An 8,484-nucleotide genomic window follows, 5' to 3' on the forward strand; every position below is an offset into this window, starting at 1 on the left:
AATAAAAAAAAAATACTATAAAAAAAAGAATCAATAAAAAATTGCAAGAATTTTTCATACACTGACTATATTTTTTAAATGTAACTAGTTAAGATAAAATTACTGTGCACTTCTATGTCCTTCCCCAGAGGCTGGAAATACAACATTGTGACAACAGAGTAACCCGCAGTCCTGGGAGAAAGCCAAAAGTGTTTTATTTGCATTATCGTCTTGCTATCTGAGTCAAAGGGAATTTTGTTGGAGACTTAGCTTCCAGCTCTAGTTGGGTGCCTGCCAGTATGCCAGTTGAGAAGGAATTTCTTGCTTTGGGGCTTGTGTAGTGACCCAAGCCTTTTCCCTGTGTCTCTAAGGGTAAAAGCATACACAGATATTTGTAAGGAGCGTTGCTAGTTAGTTCCTGGCTGTTTAGCCCTGAAATAATCACTCAGAAACTGTATTAATTATATCACTGCTTGGCCCATTAGCTCTAGTTTTTTATTGGCTAACTCTTACATATTCATTTACCCCATTTCTATTAATCTGTGTGTTGCCATTTGGCTGTAGCTTACTGACTAAAGTTCTGGTGTCTGTCTCCAGTGGGGCTACATGGCTTCTCTCTGCCTCTGCCTCCTTTCTCCCAGCATTCAGTTTAGTTTTCTCCAACAATCTAAGTTCTTCCCTGCTCTGCTATAGGCACAAAGTTGTTCTTTATTCACCAAAGGTATTCACAGCAATATAGAGGGGAATCCCACATCACCTCCCTTTTTTGTTTAAATGAAAAAGAAGGCTTTATCTTTGATAGTAAAATTACATATAACAAAACAGGTATCAAGCAAAAATTATAGTTATGATATTTATATCTACTTTATCTTTTATCATAACTAAGGTAAACTATGACTATAATTAAAGACTCCAGAAGGATATAATATTACCTAAGTGAACAGGAAGTGCATTGTAAGCAACTTTCAGAACTCTAGAAAAAACAGAGACATCTCTCTGCCTGTACAGTCATCCAAAGTTCTTTTGTACCATTGGGGCATCCATCTTCAGCTTACAGGCCCAAGTATCCAGCAGACTTTTCCATGAAGCAGGAAATTTTAAAGACAATTCCGCCTATATTGGCAGTTTGTCAGTCACAGTTTTCTGTGTCCTGCAGAATGTCCAGCAGACTCTTTCATGATACATGAACCCTGAAGGATGGTTTCACCTTTAGGCAAGTTCAGCAGTCATTTCTCTGTGGGTCCTGCATGTTCAGTTTATGCAGCATACCATAAAGCAGTCTAGGCAAGAGCAGTTTCTTGCTCAAAAGGCTAGCAAACTCCATAAGGAGCCTGTTTGATGCCCATAATCCTCTTAAAGTAACTTGTTGCTGCCAAGAGCAGACGTGTCTCATTGTCATGAAAAGTTCTAAATTCTTAAAACATTTTAAATGCCATATTCTGTAGTCTATGAAAGGTTTGAAGAATCCTATTTATCTGAAATACATGTCTGTACATCCAGAAAACCTAACTATTACTACAAGCTTGACTACTATAGATGATTATCTATATTTCTTAATTATCCATTACATATTTAATGAGCTACACAAACACCATACTTTAATCGAGAGCAGAAATTATATATGTATATAGTATACCAAATTTGACCTTAAATTTGAACCAATAAGTGAAGATCCATGCCAATGAAAATCTCTATAGCATATCCCCTTTTATATATAAACAAACATTCATAAACAATATTTATGTTTATGAATTGCTTTTTGCTGTTTATTGGGAAAAGTAATTTTTTTGGAGGAGTGATCAAGGCAACCTTTCTGGGGTTTTTTGTCCATTAAACCACATTAGTCTGGAACTAATCCGCAAGTTCCCATTTTCTGTGGAAACAAAAGAAGAGCTTCTTTTCCAAAGCAACATATCCATAGACTCAAACTTTGAAGACAAAACACCTTTAAAGTATATATGTTGGTTACTTAGCTCCTTCACAGTCAAAAAAATCAAAGAAAACACAATAATATACATAATCCAGATTTTCTATATATAGTCTATCTTTACATGGCTTATTTTTACTCTAGTACTTTTATTATTTATTTTATTATCTTACTCCTTTAATCTATGACTTCATCTCTAATCCATCTCTTTAAAGCTTGTTTTTTTTAATAAACCCTTTACTTTTTTTATAACTATACTCTTTTTCTTCTTCTCCTAAGCCTTCATACATTTAGAGGTCTATATCTGTCTGAATCTCTTTTTTGTGTATCTGTAGTTATTTTTTTGTCTAGGAGAGCTTCTTAAATTGCTAAATGCTTTTTAAAACCTTAAGTTGCACCATTGCTAGGACAAGCACTTATTGATTGCCTTGTACAGTCCAGCATGAAGGAGCTGTTTGTTGCCTCTGAGAGCCCCATTTTAGGTACACAGCCAGTCTATATTGCCATTAAGCAAGTTGTAGCACTCTGTGATCACACACCCCATTTAAATGTTCCATAGCAAGACCTCCTGAGGGAGAGTTAGAGTTCACACTGGCAGCATGGCCCAGAAAGCAGGCATTCAAAACAGTGTTTTTTTTTTTTCTGCTACCACTGAATTAGGAAAACCTCTCTTAAAGGAACTGCTATAAACCTCCCATTGGGAAAAAATGGGGCTAAACTGTGCTTTTCTGCATCTAGAATTCCTTTGCAATCCTTCTCAGGTTTTACATGGATTTAGTCCAACACATTGGTGCACTAATTTGTTGTTAGGAGGCCATTAGTTAGTTCCTGCCGAATTAGTCCCAAAATAGTCATACACAACAATGTTCTTCAACTCAACAATGGTATTCAGAACATATAGAGGGGAATATCACATCACAGGTAATCTCTTGAGCTATGATCTTATGTCAATGAAAACCAAGGTGAATGGTACATAAAAATATTAATAACATGTTAGGTTAGAGCTAGGGCCAGTAGATTATACCTTTCTGAGTCTGCTGCTAGAGAATTCACGGCCACCCAGACCTGTTTATCAGTAAGAACTGACATACTCTTGTGTCCTGTCTAGGGCTACTTTCTTGTCAATGAGTCCTGTAAATTAGGATAATTGTGGGGGACTGGGTTTATGTATATTTGACTAGGAAAACAAAGGTTTGGCTAAGTAAATACTTTCACATCAGAGACCCATAGTGTGAGAGTGTACAGTTGCCTGTACAAGAAGAAGTTGTCTCAACTAATGATTTATACACTGTTGGGATATTTTGGAATGAATCCCATTAAGGAAATGGAGACAAACCATGGCTTCACAAGATTTATATTAAATTGAGTGACAATCCAAAAGACAAATGTTTCCAAAGCTCTACAAATCAAGTTCTATGAGTCTGTCTAGTGGTCTCTCAGTTGTACTTTTGCTGTTTTGTCTTGTGGGCTCACATAAGGATATCCAGTTATCCTATGTCATAAAATCCTGCAGCTTTAGATCTGCAGGACCTGCCCATTCACATGCTCCAGCAGAAAATAGATGGGGAGATGTTGAAGTGGGCCAAATAATAGCCCTGGTTTTGAGCCTGGATGCTTACTGGTTTAGTCAGCTCCACCTTCTTCCTCATCCTCACCACCAGCATGAGCTGTCCATCACTGCTCTGGCTAGCTCACACTGTGCAGCAAGCCTCAAGGGGCAGGGCCATTTTTCTTGCTCTCAAAGCCTTGGTCCAGTTCACCCACACTGCAACACTAAGGTGAACTTTACTGAGTTTCTCAGTTAAGGTGGAAAGATCACTTTCTTTAGTGCTGAAGCTGGTGAAGGACAGCATGAGCTCATCTGCTCTTAAGGCCTCAAGGCCAGCTCTCCCACCTGCTATAGGCAGAAAGGTTGGGAGGAACTCTTTTAGTATGTATTTTGTCTTTATTCTTTTGCCTTTTTTCTTTTGGGAGAACCCACTACCCATCTACCAAGTAAATGACACATGGTGGATTATTTTTACTTATGAATGTATTGCCTTAGCTTTGCTTGTTTCCAGCCAGTTCTTAACTTACATTATCCTGTCTACCTTTTACCTCTGGGCTTTTTCCTTTTCTACTTCTGTATATCTTAAAATCTTACTCTGTGGTTGGTTGTGTGCTGGTGCTTTGCATCCTCTATCCTCCTTTTCTTGCTCCTTCTCCTCACCCAGATTTCTCCTTCTATTTATACTATATGTCTACCAATCCTGACTATCCTTTCTCCTGCCATGGAAAGTTTTCTTCTGTTATCACATTACAGAAGTAATCATATTAATTTATTTTCTTCCTATTCCTGAGATAATCCCCATTCACTAATATGTTATATTGAGCCATCTTAAATTACAGGAAATAATCTTCCATGTTCAAGTCAGATGTTTGTTTGGAACTCATACCTTCTTTATGAGGTCAGTAACTTCTCAACCAATGACTTTTTCAGGACCTCAGGAGTACTGTGCTTAAAATCTGCAGTTTTCTGGAAAAAGAACGAAGTGAAGGAGATGTGGATTCTGTTGAAAGTCAAGCTACATTTCAGTACATGAAAACTGACCCACAAACAGATTATGTTATTATTTTTAAAACTGATATTGGCCTGAGACACAAAGAGGGCTCTTGCCTGCGCAAAGGTGAGACTCAGTGGTTTGTAGTAATGAAAGTACCAAGACTTCCCTTAATCACGTTCCCTGGAGCAGGAGTACTGTGCTTTTCAATGTGTTTCTCTGTGTGAAAAAAGACACTGGGAAACTAGAATATGTTAAAATTCTTAATAGACAGTGAACTGAAACAGTTTCTTAGGAAATAATACTAGTTTTTTGCTTTGTAATATTTTGATGTAGCATTCTAAAGCATAACATGATACCTATTTTTATTACATTAAGTTATTCATCATTTAGAATTATAATAATGGACATTAGCTTATAATATTTTAAAAATATTTCATTGAAATTACTATAAATTTTGACAGTTTACAAGTGTTTCTTTTTCTCTTCTCCCATTTGATATCCTTTTAATTCTTCTACAACTAGACAAATACTCAACAATGGACATAACAGTATTAGTTTCCTGTCTCTTCCAAATGCAAGGAATACTGTTTGTACAATAACACATGAGAGTAGAAAATTTTATGTTTGCTTTTATTTTGAAAGAATGCAGCAGGACTTCAAAATATTTATCCCATAGAATCACAAAATGGTAGCTCTAGTACCCATTGTGGCTTTTTCATCATTAATTGAAACTCTTGGGTATCATTTTTCACTGACAATAAAAGAATTCACAATATCGATTTGTATGTTATATGTATATCATACATTTATATGTGGGTAAATAACAATTTAAGTTTTAAAAGTGTCCAACTTATTGTACTATGCAGTTACAATTTATTCTGGACATCCCATAGCTCTTTATACTTTAATTACAAATTTTAACTAAAATGCTCTATCACTTCCTTCTTTCTCTGCTTATCTTCCAACCCTTCCCAAGCTCTCTCATTCCAAGATCTCCCATGCAACACCCTCACTCCCTCTCAAACCAGGGTTTTTTTGTTTCATATATAAATACATACATACATACATACATACATACATATATATATATATATATATATATATCATGCTGAGGTCTTTTAGTATAGGTTGTGTGCATCAATTCAGGACTAACTACTTTATATGGAGTCACCAATTATGGGTTCCTCTTTTCAAGAAACTAATTCTTCTCTCAGCAATCATCAGTTATCTGGTGGTCTTGGTCGAGGGGAAGTACTCTGTGAAATTTCCACTTTTCTTGTTAGCATGTCTATTGATTATTATTGTTCAGGGCTTGCTTAGGCAGCCATGCTGTTGATGCATTATGAATATAACTTCTCTGTCATTTCTAGAAAACACAATGTCAGTCTCTAACTCCTTCTGTCCCCTCTTCCACAATGTCCTAATAGTCTTATGTGCATCAGTTGTATTGTAGGTCTATTCTTTGTAGCTGAGCTCCACAGGAGTCATTGATTGCTTCATGATAGACTGTTAGGGTTTTTTTTTAAATAATAGTCTCTGTTTGTTCTTAGGAGAAAGTTCGTAGATGAAAGTTGAGAACAACACTTATCTGTGGTATAAGAATCTGATTTAGAATGCAGAAGTATTCTCAGCTATAAAAGAGATGGTGGTAGCTTCTCTTCTAAAACCCATGGTTTTGCTGGGAATGTTGAGACCCACTTCTGTTCTCGGTACTATGCATTCAGAGGGAGACAAATCTCTGAGATCGAGACCTGCCTGGTGTACAAATCAAATTCCAGAACAATTGTCTATACAGAGGAATTTTGTCTTAATCCCTCACAAAATGAAAATAGAGAGTAAAATAAAATCCACGTCCTTGTAAGCCCCAGGAAGTTAGTTAATATTATGCCAGAAAAGCAGAGCTGATTCAATATATGTAAGTGCATTAATGCAATAAGTCATTTATGTGGATTTAGAGATAAAACTCATGATCTTTCCAATAGGATGACATAATTTAACATACTTTTAAGATAAAGTCTTAGACAGAGTAGAACAGTGTGAAATATTTCTCAATATAGTAAAGGCTATATATAAAACCCAGAGCTAACAAACTGAAAAACTCAAGGCTATCCCATTAAAACCAGGAATGAGACAGGCTTGTTTACTATCTACACTTTTTTTTTAAACATAGTGTCTGAAAGACTAGCTAAAGCAATGAGGCAAGCAAGAGCTGTAAATTCAATAGATACAGGTAGGAAAACCAAAAGACATATGCCTATTTGCTTATGATATATTATACATATTAGAACACTCCAAAATTCTACCAGAATGCCTTAGAAATTACAATTTTAGGAGAGTTCCAGAGTACAAACCATTTTACAAAAATCAGTAGCCTTTCAGTTCACCACAGCAAACAGGCTGGGAAAGAGTTGATGGACACAATCCCATTGACAGGAACATGAAAGGCAATAAAATATCTTGGAATATACCAAACCAAGAAGATGAAATACCTCTGCAATGAAGAGTTTAAATTCTGAAACATTTGAGGAAGTCATCAGAAAATGGAAAGACCTCCCATGTTTATAGATTGGTATGTTTAATATAGATAGAGAAATGACTATCTTACCAGAAGTAATTTGTAAATGCAATTCAACCACAATCAAAATACCCTCAACATATTTTTTAAAAATATAAAAAGGGCCATCCTAAAATTCATATATAAACAGTAAATACTCTAGATAGCCAATGAAATAATGGTCAAAAGAATAATACCACATGAATTTTTATTTTATATTTCAAAATACTTTTTAGAGCTATTATAATAACAACAGTATGATATTGGCACAAAATAGGCATATAGACCAAAGGGACAAAATAGAAGACTCACACACACATTGCATTTTATTGATTAATATGATTGTTTCATATGATACTTGGAATAGAGTAAAATATACTTTACAATTTTCTCATACATTCATATTTGATAAGCATTTGTTTCTTGCTAAATATTTGCTATGACTGATTGGTTAGTACATGGTACAGTAATCTCAGTGTGTATTTATTGTATTATTGCATATGTTTCTTTCACTGTTCATCCTTCTACAAAGGAGAGGTATCAAATTCCACTGAGAACTAACAGTTATTTTGCATGGGGTGGAGAAAAATTCACATATATGTGTGCTGTCTGTGTGCTTCTCCCATTAGGTACTGTTGGAGACTGGAAACATCATTTGACAGTGAAGCAGAATGAAAAATTTGACATGATATTTGAGAAGAACATGAAAAACTTTCCCCTGAAGTTTATCTGGGATATAAATGAAGAATAGAATTCTAATGTTATTTCAAAACAAACATATAAATCCATTCATTAGAAGGCATATTATAGTATCAATATTAATAGGTGTTTGTATTTTACTCAGTAAATACCAAGCTTTATTAAGGAAGAAAATGAGTAAACTATCTCTTGATTAATTACAATGAGATTAATGAATGGTTAAAACTTAAAAATTAACCTAGTTTGGATCTCAGTTAGTGTAACATGAGGGCCTGCTTGTTGGGGTTTCTTTCCTACCCAGTTCCCAAAGAAATCACACACAGAGGTATATATTAATGATAAACTGATTCACCCATTAGTTCAAGCTTCTTAACTCTTGTAACTTATATTAACCCATTGTTCTTATCTGTGTTAGCCACATGGCTCAGTACCTTTTTAAGCAGGGTAGCTAGCTCACATCCTGCTTCTTCAGTATCTAGACAGGACTGGGAAGGGAGCTTCCTATTTCACAGAATACACCTGTTCCCATTTCCCTGCCTCTACTTCCTGCCTGGCTACTGGCCAATCAGCATTTATTTAAAACATAATTGACAGAGTACAATTGTCCCATACCAAGTTACCATAGTTACTGTGCATTGAAAGCATAATTATGATGCTTTGTAATGTACAAAATTTCTGCACAGTGTACTCTGTACTGAACATTTTTCTTTATAATCTACAATTAAATTTTGGATTATGAAACATTAAACATTTATTCATCCAAAGGTTTTGCTGAGTCAAAA

The 8,484-nt window shown here is 35.3% G+C and overlaps 1 pseudogene; it reads left to right on the forward strand.

The window, feature by feature from the left end:
- Positions 1-7,754, forward strand: part of LOC101993423 — an 18,611-nt pseudogene extending 10,857 nt beyond the window's left edge.
- The last annotated feature ends 730 nt before the right edge of the window (positions 7,755-8,484 follow it).

The sequence above is a fragment of the Microtus ochrogaster genome, unplaced genomic scaffold, assembly GCF_000317375.1.
Source record: "Microtus ochrogaster isolate Prairie Vole_2 unplaced genomic scaffold, MicOch1.0 UNK205, whole genome shotgun sequence".
NCBI classification, from domain to species: Eukaryota; Metazoa; Chordata; class Mammalia; order Rodentia; family Cricetidae; genus Microtus; species Microtus ochrogaster.